Here is a 17,395-nt window from a genome sequence, read left to right as displayed (position 1 = left end):
AAAGAAGAAAGCCCGTTCTTGGACAGCGCACACAATGGTAGATCGAGCACGCAGGTAGTGAACGAGGGCATTGCAACTTGGACAGGTAAAGCATGATTCGGATGATGCATACGACGACGCATGCGTCATCAGATGAAGCCAGACGACATATGCGAAAACCTACCTACCGCTTTCTTGCGCTAGCTTTTAGCTCACGGGCGTTTTTCTCAGTTCGTATTTCGACTGTCCTTGGTATTCATTGAGGATTTGGTCGTTTAATAAGAGCATGCGCAGTGCATATTCGACGCCATACAAGAGCTTCAGCTCAACCAGTTCAGTGCTCGGCGGAGCATCGTAAAAAGGGCGCCGTTAATGCTTGTTTAATGACACCTTCATTGCTTGTGGGAGAGACGTAACTACATGTTATGAGTCATATACTATATGAACCATTCGCGGATAATTAAATGATGTTGGGCAATAGATACCGGCTTGTTGTAAACCAAGTAACCTGGTCCATGAGTCAAGTTTCGATACCACGTGAAAACAACTCTAGCTGGGCGGGCAATAAAGTGGTTAATTCATCCATCAGTGACAAAAAGTTAGAAAAAAATTGGCAGACCATTATGATAGCCGGTAAAGCGAAATTTAAGCGCAGCTCTTCACGGCTGGCAGGTAGCGCGTTACGCTGATAGCCACGCACAGGGATCTTCCAGTGGCAGCCACCATCCAAGTGGCGCTTCGTTCTGCTACTTGGAAAACCGGTTACGCCGACAGCGACTACGACGACGACGACGCCGACTTCGACGCGGAAGTCAGGAATGGGTGCCTAAGAGCTGTGCTCTAGAAAAGAGGAGTAAGTTCGCACATGGTTTCAAGCGCTAACACCAGACAGAAAAACGCTAAACTCGAGGCACAAGTACAGAGAAAACAACTGTGCTATCTTTTTTTTTTTATCTCCGTTAATTCTTGCCCTAAAGTTGTTTTGGACTTTATCGAGAAGACAGCAGCGTTGCAATGGCATGGTTGAAAACGTTGAAGGAGACACAATATAGAAAAGAAACGTTCTGCAATGAACTATGTATCACGCAGCTTGGCGACTTGGTACATGGATAGAAAAGCTTTCACCGCGACCACTAGCACAAGATCAGTGAAGATGTCCGGGCTGAATCGAGGTTAGTGATGCACCACGGACGAGCATCGACTATCGAGAAGGAGCGCGGCCGGTACGCTCGGACAGACACATCGAATGCGCCTCTGATGGTGAAACAGTGTAACGCAATGCGGCACGGGTCTCCCTCGACACACATTCGCATGTCTCGCTCTCAACACACGCCTAGGTGTCGGTAGAGCGCGCGCCGCCTATCAATGAGAAAATGTGTCACTCGTGTGGTGCTGCTCGTGGTTGGGGAGGCGACTATGCAAATATGAAGAAAGTGGCCAAGGCTTGTTCTTGTTTGTTCTGTTGCGAAACATGCCAATAAATGTTCTATACTCTATAGGACCGTGGGAGCGGAAGACACAACTATGGCAGCCGCTGACTTGTCTGACAGTGGCGTTTGGTGAAAATGCCGTCGTCGTCTGTGTTAAGCAGTTTAGGGACCGCTCACTCACCCATCGCCACCCTCTACCCACCTCCCACCATCTTCACCCTCCACAAAAGCTCTGTCGGGTGTGTGAAGCCTCGGCTTAGAGTGCAAAAACGCCTATTAGAGTAAACGCGTTGATGTAATCACTGAGGGCAAATCCAACTGTCGCAGCTTTCTCGCACCAAGTTTCGTGGACGTCATGTCAATTTTTTCTTGTGTGTCGTTCGAGGAAGAACCATGTTCGATTTAAAGAACGGCTAGGCGAGAAGTGAACAGTGTACTGCTGTTTGATCTCGGAGTGGTAGCATATGATGCTAGCAGTGTATTCTATTCATTATAGTCAATAATAGCAAACCAAGATAGTCTAATACTTCTTCGATGCTGGCGAAACTTGCAGGCACGCAACAGGTGTTCAAGGCTAGAAATAGTTGGAGGTTATCCTTGCGTGCGAACCTTGAGAAGAGCTGCAGAGTCACGACAATCACGCAATTTTTAAAAACCAAAAAAAAAAAAAGGCGGAGGAAAAAAGTGGGGGAAGGGGGGAGAGAGGGCGAGCCGTCCGCATCGCGATTTTCAACGATTCAGCTACGCGATGAATAGTTAGTGCGGTACACTGTACCCTCTTTGCCAAAGTAACCGAGCAACAGGTTCTTGCTTCTCAAACGTGTAACGGAGAATTGACAGCAGCCCGAAAGACCGAACGGGGCTATAGTGTAAGGACAAGGTCTCACCTTTCTTTACACAGAATCAGGGCTTAAGGGCTGCCGTGATTGCTTCGCTACGCGGCTAAGAAACGAACCACCTGTGCCGGGTTACTTTTGGCAAAGACTGTACGTATTTATTTATTTATTTATTTATTTATTTATTTATTTATTTATTTATTTATTTATTTATTTATTTATTTATTTATTTATTTATTTATTTATTTATTTATTTATTTATTTATTATACCCTCAGGGTACAAATGTACATTATAGAGGGGAGGGGCGGATTCAGAGGCATACACAATTTACACAAAAAAGTTATTAGTAAAAAATATATACAAACTCTGTAAAACCAGTACAAAAACGAAAGTAAGCATACAAAAAGAATGAAAAAGAACAAAGGTACAAAGAGTAAACTACGACATTGGTAACGGTGTTAATAAATACAGAAAAATATGGCAAGGAAAACAAATAATAAACAAGTAATGCAGTTCCTAATAAACAAACAGTCGTATTGGGAATATGAACACCATCTATGAACGCCATGATGATGATATGAGCACTAGCTATGAAAAGAAACTGTGTAATGCTGATTTAAAGTTCTCAATTTCAGATATACTTGTTAGTGATGCTGGTAGGTTATTCCAGTCATTGCTTGTCCGAGGAATAAACGAGTATGAATATGCAAGCGTATTTGAGTGTGGAATATGTACCTTTTTGCTGTGGTCACGGCGAGTTGAAATGTATGACGGTGGTTGAACCCAAAGATAGCGCAAGGTTGTGTTATGATGGTATATTTTATGAAAGAGAGACAGGCGAGATAGCTTTCTTCGTGTCAATAAAAGTGGTAGTTGTAAGTAGGTTTTCGTATTAGCAACACTAGCGGTCCTTTGGTAGTTGTTTAAGATAAACCGGGCTGAGCGATTTTGTATTGCCTCAAGAGAATGTATGAGTGTTACGTGACCGGGATCCCAGACAGATGACGCGTATTCAAGTTGTGGACGAATGTAAGTTGTGTACAATAGTAATTTTAATGATGATGGTGCAAGGCGGAAATTACGGCGTATATATCCAAGGGTGCTACTGGCTTTAGAAGTGATATAACTGACATGCGATTTCCAAGATAGATTATTGGTAATGAGAACTCCCAGATACCGGTATGATGTCACCGATTCTAATGAGACGTTATTAAGCATATAAGTGGGACTTATGTGGTTAGTGCGAGATACCCTCATTGATTTGCATTTGTTAATATTTAATTCCATGCACCATGTATTACACCATTCCACAATATTATTGAGGTCATTCTGAATTAATAAAGCATCTGAAGCATCAGTTAGTTTACGGTATAACACACAGTCGTCTGCAAAAAGACAAATTTTGGAAGAAACGTGAGAATTGAAGCACAGCATTTTATACCGGTCGTTAAGTTGTTTCGAAACGCTGTTATTCTATCTTTGATAACTTTCGGGTAAACTTGGCAGCAAGTGTGCAGGTGCAACGGGTTCCCTTTCGGTGCATTTTAAGCGCTGCTTTTTCTTTTCTTTCCCCGCAGGCAAGGCGAAAAGGGCGGAAGTAGATGGCTCAGAACGTCTGCATCGGTGCCTTCCGCATCCACCTACCTACCTGCGAGTGGGCGTCCGTTCAGGTATTCATATCTCTGGGGGCGACTCCCCCTCAAACGGTGACCACGACGTCAGGCCATACACTGCTAAATAAAGAGCCGGCTTTTCATCGAGGCTTCGCTTTTCATCCTCCATATCGACCCCGCTCATGACATTCAATAATTTGATGGAGGGGAAACGAATTAAGCAGCCTGCTTCTGGTCGCCGTGCTGCAGCCATTCCTTGTGGATCACTTCGATGGAATTTTCTTTTTTTTTGCTTCCCATCAAAGAACATGATCCTTTTGAGACAGCTTAATTGATGCCCCGTACGGTACTATATATAAAAATGTTATATAAAGGGGCATTATAAAAGCATTTTCTACGTACTTCGCGTTCGCGAACTTTTTCTTTCTATCATGGCAGCGGTTTGATTCTCAAAATTCACTTGACAACAAGTGAAAAGCAGCGTTCCCTTTATAACCTGAACCAGGTTTTTCTGCAAGTGTTCGTTTCAGTACTGAAAGTCAAGCTTATATGTAATGCCTCAATACAAGCGTACCCTGCGCAAATGCCTGAACGCGCCGCTCATATAGAAGCCCGATCATTTCAAAACGCACAATTCGCAGCTGCTCGAGCACCCCCGCAACACGCATTAGGCCTTTCAACTCTTTCTCTTCTTTTGTCCAATCATATCTTCTTTTTCTTCTTCTTGTGTCTTTCAACTCTGAGGTCTCAAAGGGAGCATCATTTTACAATCGTTTCGGGCAAAATACGTTCAGATGAGACATCCCACGTAGCACAGAAAGATATTTTCTTTTTTTGGCCAAACGGGCGTAAAATTTTTTTTCTAGTGTTGGTAAAACGTCACAAATAAGCGTCGGAATAAAATTTTCGTAACACTAAGAAAGCTTTCAAACAACATATTTTTAACTTTCGCTAAAGTGGTAAAGTAATTCTGCAAGACCAGACCCGCCAACTGTGATCCACTATAATTCACTCAACGCTTTTCAAGGAGCTTGTAGAAACGAGTGCGACACGTGCACTGCAATTAATAGATGCACCTCACTCACCCACCTTCCAGCGAGTAGCATAACTTCACGCTTTTATATACAGCAGTTAAATGTGCCGTAATTGGTAGCTGTGATTGTGTAACAACTTTTCTATTGAAGTTTTTGGGCTGTGCATGCAAGCTGTGGTATGCATCATCTCCTATAATAACTGAAAATATCTGCTGGTTCAAAAACATCATTGCTCCCAAAAAGTACTTGAAAATATTGGTGATGTTTGTGGTTATGATTTAAATATAATAACATTAGAATTTATGAAGTTGCTTTGTAGTTGCGAGTCGAACATTAAAGTAACATTTCGAACACTGAAATGGCATAATGTTTGGTTTGAACGTTATATTAATGCTTACCACGCAACACGCAACCAATAACTTTTTATTTCTAGTTTTTAACATTAGCTTAACGTTCCAGTGTAACGTGTAACGTTACGGTACTTACACAGCTTAGAAGGGTTGTTTTGTAGGCCAGTTGATGATCCATACTTCAAGAAATGCTTCAGCGTGGCAGACAAGGACAAAACGTAGAAAACGTGGTGTGTTTTCTACGTTTTATCCTTGTCTGCCGCGCAGAAGCATTTCTTGAAGTATGGGTACTTACACACCATACTCCACATTAAATATTAGTTGCTGTATGCTGAACACAGAAACCGCCGTTGGACCAGTCCCGATTCGGCAGACAATGCCAAACAAAGCATGCCGAGCAAAGTGAACGTTTACAACAGCTCCAATGGTGTTCACTCGTCATACAGAGCAGGTGGAGCAACGAACACCGACTAACCTTAAATTGTAAGAATAGCAGGCGCAGGTGGCGAGCGAAAAGCGCGAACGCGATATTTGAGAAGTTCGAAGTGCTTTTCCGCATTCACTGCTTCGCGGCCTTTCACGAGCTAGGTAGGAACCTCAAGGGTCTCATCATATCAAAAGCAAGCTCGCTACATGTGGCACGTATTTTGCGCTGCTGTTGCCAGATTGGAAAGCCTTGTTCTGGACAAACGGTTCTCTGCTGCGACAAACTTTCACTCATAAGAATAGGACACTAAGGAAAACGATACACACTGATCGTTTCCACTTGCAGAGCTGCATATCTGATAGATGCGTTTAATGGGCTCTCATTCGTTAATAACTTTACCGTATACCTAATCGCACACAAAAGCACACTTTCTTGCTTGTCGCACGAAGCTGAGGAGAGTTCCCCTTCCCGTCGATAATTCCCGGAAAGACCGCTACCAGGCGACGCCCGTGAAACAAACCTCATGCATGCGCAGTCTCGCGGGGTCTGACGTGCGCTTCCAAGCGTGCCGCTCTCACGTAGCGGCCGCGTATTCCGCAAGGAGGCGTGGTTTTTTCGCGTAGTATCGCGTCTTTTGTAGCTTTGCTCTTTTTTGCGCGGACGCCCCGGCTCGGCACCGATTAACCCCTGCAAGCGAATCGTTCCTCTTTTTTGTTGCGACTTCGCTCTTCGTTCTTTTGTTACGAATTTTTCGAGCGCAGCTATTATGACGTCACGGGTTGCGAAGGCGCGAAGAAACGGCCGCCGCTTCTTCTAAGAAGCGCCTTGGCGAGGGTGTGACGAGGATGCGGTGCGGCTGCCAGGCATTGTGGTTTGATGCCCCGTGCTTCTCTTTGTTCTTATGTCTTTTTTATATATATAGCAGCATGACAGGCGGCAAAATCAGGATAGCGGGCCTAACGCGCCTAAACTTAGCAGCGCCTTTTTTAGGCCTACGCTTTCCATTTTTCGAATAACTGCAGAATATCAATGGGAAGGGATTCTTGCGTCCTCTGTTGGAAGCCACACAGCGTAAATGTATGGAAGAAGCAAAACAATTTTGCGTTTCTTTTCGTACTCACTGCGTCCTTGGGGACAACGAGGAATGCAGTTTTTCGTGCTTTCTTGCTAGAAAATACATGACAATAGGGTTCACATGAGCCGGAGACTTATTAGCAGGGTATTCTATCATGATGCATTCTATCTTGATGCATCATAATGCGCCGACTTTGAAACTCCATACAACCCTCATCCTCATTCTTGGCCTCAAATCCATGATCTTTTATATAATATTGCTTGCGTTCACAGCGCTGAAAGAAGATTCACACTTTGTACCAGGTTTTCCCTAATGTGTCCCGTAACGTCCTCAGCATTTTCGTTCAAAGAGATCAAATGGCAAATTTACGAAAGTGCCAGCAACGTTATATGCTTAGTTACGCGACGACAAGACTGTTTCTATCCTCGTACAGGTGCTTCCGTTGAACTAGCTGTTACGGAACGGAGTGCCCCATCTAACATACTTCCCTCGAAGCCAGGTTTCGTCACTTTTGCCTGCGTTTGTATTTTTTTCACTGGAATGCATGTATCCGATCGCGTTCAAGATTATCATTGCGAAAAATCGCCCGAGAAAAGTAAACAAAAAATTGCGTACGTATGTATTATGCCTATCCCCTCGGTTCCTGATTTAGGCATATTGCCACGTATCATTGTAGTGTTTGTTCGCTCACGCTCAAGGCTGCAGGAAAGGGCTGTTATCATTTTTGTTCTTGACGCGAGAAGCGACCAGTCTAATCTCGATTGATCGCAGCCATGAAAGGCTGCATCTAGGTTTTTCCAGATTACTGTAGATGATCTTGTCCTGCTATCTGGAAGTTTCCTTGCCGGCTTTAAATTGAGCGATGCCGCGAGCAGCGGACATTCGTAGATCGACGATTGACGAGCACGCTTGTTGCTTACGCCGCCACCGAGTGATTCAGTTCTTTTGCGGGCGCAAGTCAGCCCTGTTGCGACGCAAGGTAGCAGACCCCACCGCTGGCAACCAGTTGTTGCGGCTGGAGGTAGCGTGGCCAGTTGTGGCGTCTCCAAGGGGGCTCGTCCGTGATGAAGGAACGGTTTGAACTTCAGATGGTTAGAGATTACAAAAACAAGCAGATTTTAATGACAAGAAACTGAGACACTTATTTACAAAACTTTACAAAAAGAAGAACAAGGAATCAAACGTTAAGAGTTCATAGCGTCGAGCGTCTGGATGAGCCTGATACCCAAGGCTCAGAGCCACTGGATGAACCTATTACCGTAGGTCCAGAGCGTTCGTGCCCACTTTGGTCGCAGGTTATATAGCCCAAGACTCCGCCCCTGCACCAGGGGACCTTCCATCGCGACACAAAAGATCGGCACCAGCACCACCATCGAAGACCTGTTGAGCCCCCTCACTAGGCGGTAACTCATGGGGCACAAAAGATCGCCACCACACGTCACAGACGCAGCTGGCCAAGACACCTGTTTAGAGCCCGCACGTGGGAAGTGGCAAGTCCGCATTCCTAAGTCCGCAGTCCGCATTCCTATAGCATTGTGTCGTGTTGACGTCACAGCCGCAGCTGCGCAGGCTTCCTCTGATTCGTTCCGGGTTCTTTTTTCAAGACGAGGGACACCCTTTCTTCTCCTGTCGTCGGTTGCTTCTCGAAGGGGAGGTCGTTTTCGCCGAGCCGAGTGTGGGAAGAGCCTCGTCGGCCACTTCCCAGAAAGCCACCCTTTTTCGTGAGGTCATCGTGGGGTCAAGTTGAAGTCAAACGACCCGTCAAAATTGCCGCTACGTTGAATCTCCCTCAGTTTCATCTCAGGTCTCAAGATGAGTCGTAACAGCTACCTCCCCCGCCAGACGAGTCTCGGCGAGTAGCAGTCATCGCTGCTGCACGAAGAGACGACTTGCAGAAGCGTGCCAGAAGTATGCCAGAAGCCCACTGCCGCTCGCAACGTGGTCTTCTATTACGCCGGCCAAATTCTTTGAGGCGTCTCTGAAACTTCAACCACATGCGCAAGCAAGCACTCAACTTCCCTCCGAGCAAACCAGTTCCAAAAGAGGGTGCTATAATCCGGTTAGGATAGCCGTTGTGAATAGCCCACACTGAAAACTCCCAGGACCCACGCAAGCTGAGAAAAACCGAACCTGCTACTGTACACCTTCACTTTACAAAATCTGCACGAAAAAAAACTATTAGTAGCAATTTTGGTTCATGGAGAGCATTCCGTACTGCTTAAAAAGAACAGCTAAGAAGTCCGCGTCCCTTACTGCATTTACTTAAACAAAAGTAAACAGCTCCAAAAGCTGCATAACTGAGTGAAAATCACAAACTTTACAAAGACCACTCAGCATTACCACTAAAAACTGGAAACACGTTTGCCTTCACCCCTGTCTCGTTTTTTTTTTTTTTCTTTCAGTGAGTCAATGCACAAAAAAAAAAAGGCAAACACTTATTCCCCGAATTGGACATTCTTTAGCCGCGCCCTGCGAGGTCGTGGTCGGATGGCCGGTCTACAAGCACGTGCTTCAAGAAAACTGCGAAGTTGATTGGTTCCGCCTCCGCTCGACCTACTGCGGAAAGGGTGCCTCCACCATTTCTTTGTCCCTGCCTGCAGCGACCCCCTCCGACTCACGCGCTCTCTGCGGCGACCCTTTGTGTGGCTGTCGAGCCCTATTCTTCGTAACGCAAAGCATGCGTCTCGTGTCCAACGACCACGCCGTCTGTCGCTCTTTCTGCCCGCAAGGGCAGTCACCTGGGCTTTCATCGTGCCCATACGCCTTCGGGAAAATGACACTGTGGATTTTCCCTTTCCCTCAACAGTTCTCGCGGTGCTGTCCCGCGTTAATTTGCCGGCCCTCGCATCAGCATTAACACCTGCCCTAGCCTTTCTCAGTTGCTTGTCGCGTTCGCGATGTTTCTTGGGTAGCGACGCTACTCGTGCTTTAATCTGAGTGCTAGGCGACGGATTAACTGACGAATCGTCTACTCCGGTGGTTTCGTCTGAGCTACAAAGCTCATTTTCCTGCTGTTTTACTATCGGAGCAGCATCCTCCTCATTCCGGGCAACAGAAACAATCTCGTCTGTAGGGCACTTTCCGGCGAGCGTTGCGCTCCTGCCTGGCGCTTCACTGTTGCCGTCAGGCAATTCCCGTTCACTCTTTGTGCCGCTTAGTACCGGCGCCTCAACTTCTTGACTGCTAGTGCTCGCCAGCTGCACCAGCGGTGTCCCTTCTCTGGCTTTGTCATTGCGTTCACACCGAACCTCGCTGCATTCTTTCTGGCGCGGGACATCTGTCTTATCTGCCAACGCGCTATCTGCCTCAGGGCTAACAGTACGCGCGTCACACCTTTCTTTTTCCTCGCAAAGGTTTCGCTCTTCCTGTTCTTTCTCCACGCGGAGGCTTTTCTGCGGAATAGTTTTACACTTCTCGCCTGCCTCCTTGTTGAGAAGAGGTACTACTTGCTGGGGACAACTGCCCGACCTCTCGCTCAACTCTTTTAAGTTACGGAGCTCAATCGCCCGCTGCAGAATCTTTTCAGCCCTCTCATCTGCCATCTTGTTGAGAAGAGATTCCAATTGCTGGGGACAACAGCCCAACCTCTCGCTCAACTCTGCTTCTAATTTACTGAGCTCAGCCCTTTTCTTCAGTAATTTTGCTTCCCTCTCACGTTCGCGCTGACGCCACTTTTCCTCTCTTTCTCGCTCTTCTTCTCGCTCTTTCTGCTGTCTGAGCTGCTCTTCCTTTTTTTGTTCGATGAGATTCCACTCTTCAATGAGCTCCTCATCATCTGCCCCCAAATCAGTAATGGCCTGAATGATCATGGGTTTTCGTGCCAAACCCCTTGTCTCAATCCCCAATTCCTCACACAACAGCAACAGGTCCGACTCCTGCAGTCTCTGTAGGTCCATGACAGTTCTGAGTCTGAGCTATTTCCAAAACAACTATGCAAAAATACCAAACCTGTAAGATTTAAGCACAGGTGTCTACCAGTTCTAAATTTTAACCCTCTTTTAGAACCTGGTCCACATCAAAGGAAAAGCCAAGCACTCACCCACACACGTGATCATGACCAAGACAGCTGCACTCTCGCTGGCCGACCGTTGTTGTCGCTTGTGGCCTCAGATTCCCATCGCTGATCCACAGTTGTTGGGTCTTCGTATCTCACCAATCTCTTCGGATCCCACGGCTTCGGATCCCACCGCTGCCACCAGTTGTTGGGACTTCCAGGTTGCAGATCCCACCGCTGCCACCAGTTGTTACGTCTCGAGGTAGCAGACCCCACCGCTGGCAACCAGTTGTTGCGGCTGGAGGTAGCGTGGCCAGTTGTGGCGTCTCCAAGGGGGCTCGTCCGTGATGAAGGAACGGTTTGAACTTCAGATGGTTAGAGATTACAAAAACAAGCAGATTTTAATGACAAGAAACTGAGACACTTATTTACAAAACTTTACAAAAAGAAGAACAAGGAATCAAACGTTAAGAGTTCATAGCGTCGAGCGTCTGGATGAGCCTGATACCCAAGGCTCAGAGCCACTGGATGAACCTATTACCGTAGGTCCAGAGCGTTCGTGCCCACTTTGGTCGCAGGTTATATAGCCCAAGACTCCGCCCCTGCACCAGGGGACCTTCCATCGCGACACAAAAGATCGGCACCAGCACCACCATCGAAGACCTGTTGAGCCCCCTCACTAGGCGGTAACTCATGGGGCACAAAAGATCGCCACCACACGTCACAGACGCAGCTGGCCAAGACACCTGTTTAGAGCCCGCACGTGGGAAGTGGCAAGTCCGCATTCCTAAGTCCGCAGTCCGCATTCCTATAGCATTGTGTCGTGTTGACGTCACAGCCGCAGCTGCGCAGGCTTCCTCTGATTCGTTCCGGGTTCTTTTTTCAAGACGAGGGACACCCTTTCTTCTCCTGTCGTCGGTTGCTTCTCGAAGGGGAGGTCGTTTTCGCCGAGCCGAGTGTGGGAAGAGCCTCGTCGGCCACTTCCCAGAAAGCCACCCTTTTTCGTGAGGTCATCGTGGGGTCAAGTTGAAGTCAAACGACCCGTCAAAATTGCCGCTACGTTGAATCTCCCTCAGTTTCATCTCAGGTCTCAAGATGAGTCGTAACAGCCCTAATAAAGAGCTTCGTTTGCAAGTATTTCTGGTGTCTTCCTGACCGTTGGACTGCCGTCACTAAAACATGACAATATCTTACTCAGAAGTTCTCCTGAACGGCAATTGCGCAATCGCACTAAACATCATCGCAAAGGCAGTTAACTTCTCAAAGAGCCAGTACCATTTGAACCTTTTGATTCACTCGGAAGAAAGATCAACAGGTATCCTTGCGTCAGTTGTCAGGATCTTTAAAGTTATGTAAGTGAAATTGCAAAAGCCCTGTACGTATTCACGAGCTTTACCTCTTTTTTTACTTCTTGACATATCCTATTCTCTTTCCATTATAGTATAGTATTGAGTTTAAGCCAATTCTTGGCACATTCGTCCACTACACTGTACATTGTGGTCGCTCACAACGGGCATCTTTGAGGGCATCTTAGAAGGCATCTTTGTTTTAAACCGTTAACGCTGAGAGAAAGAGAGAGAAATGGACTGAAAGGCAGGGAGGTTAACCAGGCGATGCCTGGTTGGCTACCCTACACTTGGGGAGAGGAACAAAGGGGAAAAAAAGGAACAAGAGCGGCAATGAAATGAGTTTTCTAAGTGTCCAGCGACCACTGTGTCACGGGGACAGAGGGCGCGCACTGAAAACCTAAAGATTATAGACGGGAATACAACCCTGAGTCCCTTAAGAATCTCAGGAGCGCTTTCACCGCTTTCCTTTGTGAGGAAGGTTGTGACCAAGGCCCCAGAACATTGGACTCTGTTAGAGGACGCGAGTCCAGGCGGTACACAGTAGCAATCAGGAAACCGCGCTCTCGCTCAAAACGAGTGCAGTCACAGAGGAGGTGTCCGGTCGTTTCATCACAACCACACTGGTCACATGCTGGAGAGTCTGCCATTGCGATGAGGTTGGAATAGGCGTTTGTGAACGCCACTCCCAGCCACAAATACAAGAAAGAATACTGCGTTATCACGTTCCCATCACGTCTTATTTCAGCACGTTATCATGATGTCACCGTAATTTCCACGTTATTTTCTGTGGTCCTTGTCCATTTACGCTGTCCTTCCATCTTGTACAGACGACCATCTCAATGTTATGTGCTATTCTTGGACGCAGTTGGTTTGAAAGCCGAAGAATTGCATAGCGTTTGGCCACAATCTACTCCCGTGCAGATATTGTAATTGAACTTTCTCTCGAAGGCCCTTCGAGGTCGCGTTCTTTGCTAACGGGTCGCACGGGGCACATGACTTCGTGCTTATGCGGAAGAGTCGTTGTTTGCCGACGTCTACCCAGCCTCTCACACACGACGTCCGACATCTTGCGCGCTGAGTAGCAGACTGTCTCGATCTCACGCGCCCTTCCTTTCTCACTTTAGCTCAACGAGTCCGTTATCGTAACTCCTCTGCGTTTAGGCTCGCATACAAGTCTTCCGCGTGTTCTTGGAGATAGCGCCGGCGTGTTGTTCGCACGCAGCCGTCCTTGTGCAGAGCCGCGCAACAACACGCTCCTCAAGAAGACCTATCCAGATGGAGTGAGTTGCGAGTGACAAATATTGACACTTACGGGCACAGTCAAACTGACTACAGCGGACTGGGTCGGCTGGATCGCTTCCGGCGTACGTTGGAGATGTATCTGAACACGCAGCAAAACTCTGGCAGATGGTGCCCAGAGAGCAACCTAAGAGTCAGGTGCGAAACCTAGGTCTCGTGACGTTGCAGCGTCATCCCACCTTGCCCACCGGATAGTGAGAAAACTGTCCACCGTGGACGGTGACAGTTAAATTAATAATTGGTCGCAAGGAAGAGCGACCTACGCCGCACAAGGGCCACCGCTGGGAGCACCTGCCATCGCAGGGTGGTGGCGCTTCGCTTAACTGCTGCATGACTGCGCCAGGGGTGTGAGGACTCCCAGGGATCTATGAACCTAAAGTAGAGAATGAGCTCCTGCATATACGGCAATTTTTCCATTACGCTATGGTGTCATACCCTTAAGCTTAAGGTGGAGCTTTTTCTTGGAAGCATGCAGGCCCATAGCTGCCTAAAGGTTGACATATGTCAACCCGGGATCAATTTGGGCATACTGACGAAGTCCTCGGTAGCGAAGGCGCGGTGCACTTTGCGGTTTACTCAACGCAGTCTATCCAACCGCACTCCAGTCATGTTTACAACCGAGAAAAATTAATTTAATAATTTGAAAATGAAAAACAAAACTACAGCATATGAGAAGAAGCTCAACGGCATCAAACGATATAAGTCCTGCGCGAAAATTAAGAATAGCGAACCGTGGCGAAGGAAATAGTGCGATGAAATGCAGAATGTCGGCTTGCATCGGACTTAAGCCGACATTTCCGACGCAAGATGCGAAAGATCACTGCTCGCGTCATTACTTAGCATAATCAAGAACGGCAGTAAAGCAATAGCGTCTTCATGATTTTCAGGGAAAAGTGGCGTATAGTACATCTATTTTGTCATTGCGAACCTTGTTTAAGGGCATTGCAGAGTTGAATGCTACTGACTGCAAGGCGTAATTCCTTTCATGATTACTTTGTTTTCGCAAATGCAGGCAATAAATCTAAGTGCTGCATTACATTAGGAACTGAGTGTCCAGCAGCAAGTCAGGCACTTGCTGAAGTGACAGGCCTTGGTCTCCTCATGCCGCAGGCACAAGTGGTGCAGTAGGAAAAGCTTGCACGCTACGTGTCCAGTGCAAGCAATGTACGCAGTAGGCATAATGTATTCTTCATGATCTCGGGTGTCGCCGCCGCAGCGCCTTCATTATCGCCGCTCCCCTCATGCATTGCACAACTGATTGCGTGCTCCACGTCCATGAGTGACGTCAATCGAAGAAGCTGCGTGTCTACGCTCGAGCAGTTGCTGAAAGACATTAGGATCGATCTTGTGGAACGACGTCTTACTGCAGCAGGCCTGAGTGTGTACATCCGCCCAGGAATAGAGCTACAAAGTGTCTGGGTGTTATCGTAAACACAGTTATTGTTACGCTGATTTCGTTTCATCTATTTTTCACCTTGAAAACCGGTGTACACGCAAGGCCGGATCGCAGCAATTGTGCATTCGAAGTACGTCGACACTCGAGGGGTACAAATTTGATATGAACGGAATACTAAGTACCTCTTTAGTCATAAAACGTTATTTTGAAAAAGAAAATAATAAATGCGTACACACACTGTATGAGAGACATTCTATACAGAAAACGCCTGCTAGTTTATGCTTGCATTTGCGGAACAATGTAAGCAGCTGAGGAGAGTAAGATATGGAGATACAAGTTGGGAAATTCTTGGAAATAACGCGATCACATATGGCACGAAATAGAAAGCGTTTAAGGTAATTAAGAAAGGCCTTAGTCGTATAGTGAATCAATACGGACGATAATGGTGATGATTTATGATCACGAATGCAGGAGGGATGGTTGAGGGATGGATAGATGATAATGACTTTATCCTTTGTATCGGGTGGCACCTTGCGCCACCTAGCCAATGATTTCCCCCCTCGTTAATTTTTTTTCCTATTTTGTTTTTAAAAATGTCGAATTTGACTAATTTTTTTCTCTCCAATTTCACTCCTCCCTTGACTTCCTCCAACAATCTTCTAACCTCCCCTTCGTCAATGCCACACTTTTCTCATCCACTTGTCCGTCTTCTCCAGTAAGTCCCACCGCCCTCTCTGAATCTGTCGCTGTGTTTCTCGGGGAGGTCTGGACGAAGTTCGGCGCACCTCAAAACCAAGTGGTCTATGGTCACCGTTTCAGTTCTAGAGGTATTGCATATTATATCAACTTCAAATTTCGACCTGTACGTTTTCGGTGTCAAAACCCCTGCCGATGATGTGAACAACGTTGTCCTCCATTTAGCAGTAACATCGGTTGCCGTTGCACGGAAGATCGCAAGGATGGAGTTGGTTGCAGCTACGTGGACGCTTTCTTTTGGCTTCATTTTACCTTAAAATTTGCTACAACTTTTACCATAGGCTGATTTCATTTCTGTCTATTCTCTTCTGCAATCTCTTGCCCCTGAAACGCGATGGTGCCATGTGTTACATTTTGCAATCTACAGGATGCGTAGCACGTTTCGCCTAGTCTTTGCAGCGCTGAAATGTTTTCGTTTGGAAAGAGCATAGGGCACTCAAATGACACATCGGCAGTAGGCTGTAAACTTACGCATAGAATGGAGAAAGCAGCTCGTCCCCTTAAATTTTCTTTCTTTCTTACGCGAATGCATATACGAGCACGCGGTGCACAATATGACAGTAAGCTTGCGAATATGATTCCCCCCCGAGATATATATTATGTTTACACACTGTTCCCTTGTCTTCGCTGTTCAACGGTACAATTGTGTTTGCTGTCTATTCTCGCCGATACCGGCTCGAGGGGCGCACGTCACTTCACCGCTTGCTGTGCTATCTGATTCAAATGCAGGTTATCTTCAGGCCAGCTCCATTTATCTTCCAGAGCATGTGAGGAAGAGATAAGCCTCCATTGCTCTCTTCCCCTTGCGCTCTTTCTCTTTCTCTCTACAATTTCGCTTTCTTCGATGCATAGGAAGGGTGCTAGATGCGATAATAATTGAATTGATGGTGCAATTGCGTAATAACATCCCAAACCCTCAAGAAACGCGCAGATAATCATAAAGGCCAAACAGAGATGCCCGCAAATAACTCTAATTTACGCCAGCTTGCCCCAATAAGAGGCAAAATAATGTTTTGTCTTTCTCGTCATTAGGAGAGACAACCGTAGGCACAACGCTGCTGTTGAGAAGCGAAGACTATATAAGGAAATGTATAGGGAACAGTACGTGTGGAAACCTCAGAGTTCGGGAATCACAATCGCGTGTTTACTGCCGCATTGTGCGTCACATGCTCGTATATTGTTTCGCTTAAAACAAAAATATTAAGAATAGAATAATCTAGTTTTCTGCGCAGTACCCTTAAGTTCAGAGTCTTGTGTCGACGTGTAATCTGAACACTTCGCACTATTTCCGAATACAGAACGCCACAGCGCGGCAATAACACAGCTGACAACAAAAACTTGACACAACAGGCGATGCATCCTGCTATTGTAAAAAAGTGATACATGATGCCATTGTATTTAAGCGGCAAGGGGCAGCGGGCGAGAATGAGTGATAATAATATCAGCTTAAGGTTACCATATGTGTTAGAATAGATGGAAACCACGAGGAAATATCGCAAACATGGTCGATCAGTCTTAGCGTTGCATTACTGCGGTCGGTCATTAGGGACAAAGTGTCTCTAAAATGAGGTCAAGAACCTGCAGAAGCGACAGGGCTTGGTCTTTTCATGCAGCAGGCGCAAGTGACGCATTCAGGAATGCCTTCACGCTGCCTGCTGCAGGTAATGCACCGGAAACGAACTTTCTGCTTTCGATAAAGTAGATGCGAGTGAACGCTTGCCGCCTGACGGTATGCACCAGCCCCATGCACATAACTGAGCACACCAAACAGCGCACTGCGCTTTGAACAGTTATCCAGAATGTCTTTAAAAAATTGGAGGAGACACTTAAGCTGCGCCTTAAGGGCGTGACGTGA

This window comes from Amblyomma mixtum, chromosome 2 (genome assembly GCF_055824585.1).
Source record: "Amblyomma mixtum isolate Tamu chromosome 2, ASM5582458v1, whole genome shotgun sequence".
NCBI lineage: Eukaryota > Metazoa > Arthropoda > Arachnida > Ixodida > Ixodidae > Amblyomma > Amblyomma mixtum.
This window is presented reverse-complemented; position numbering follows the sequence as displayed.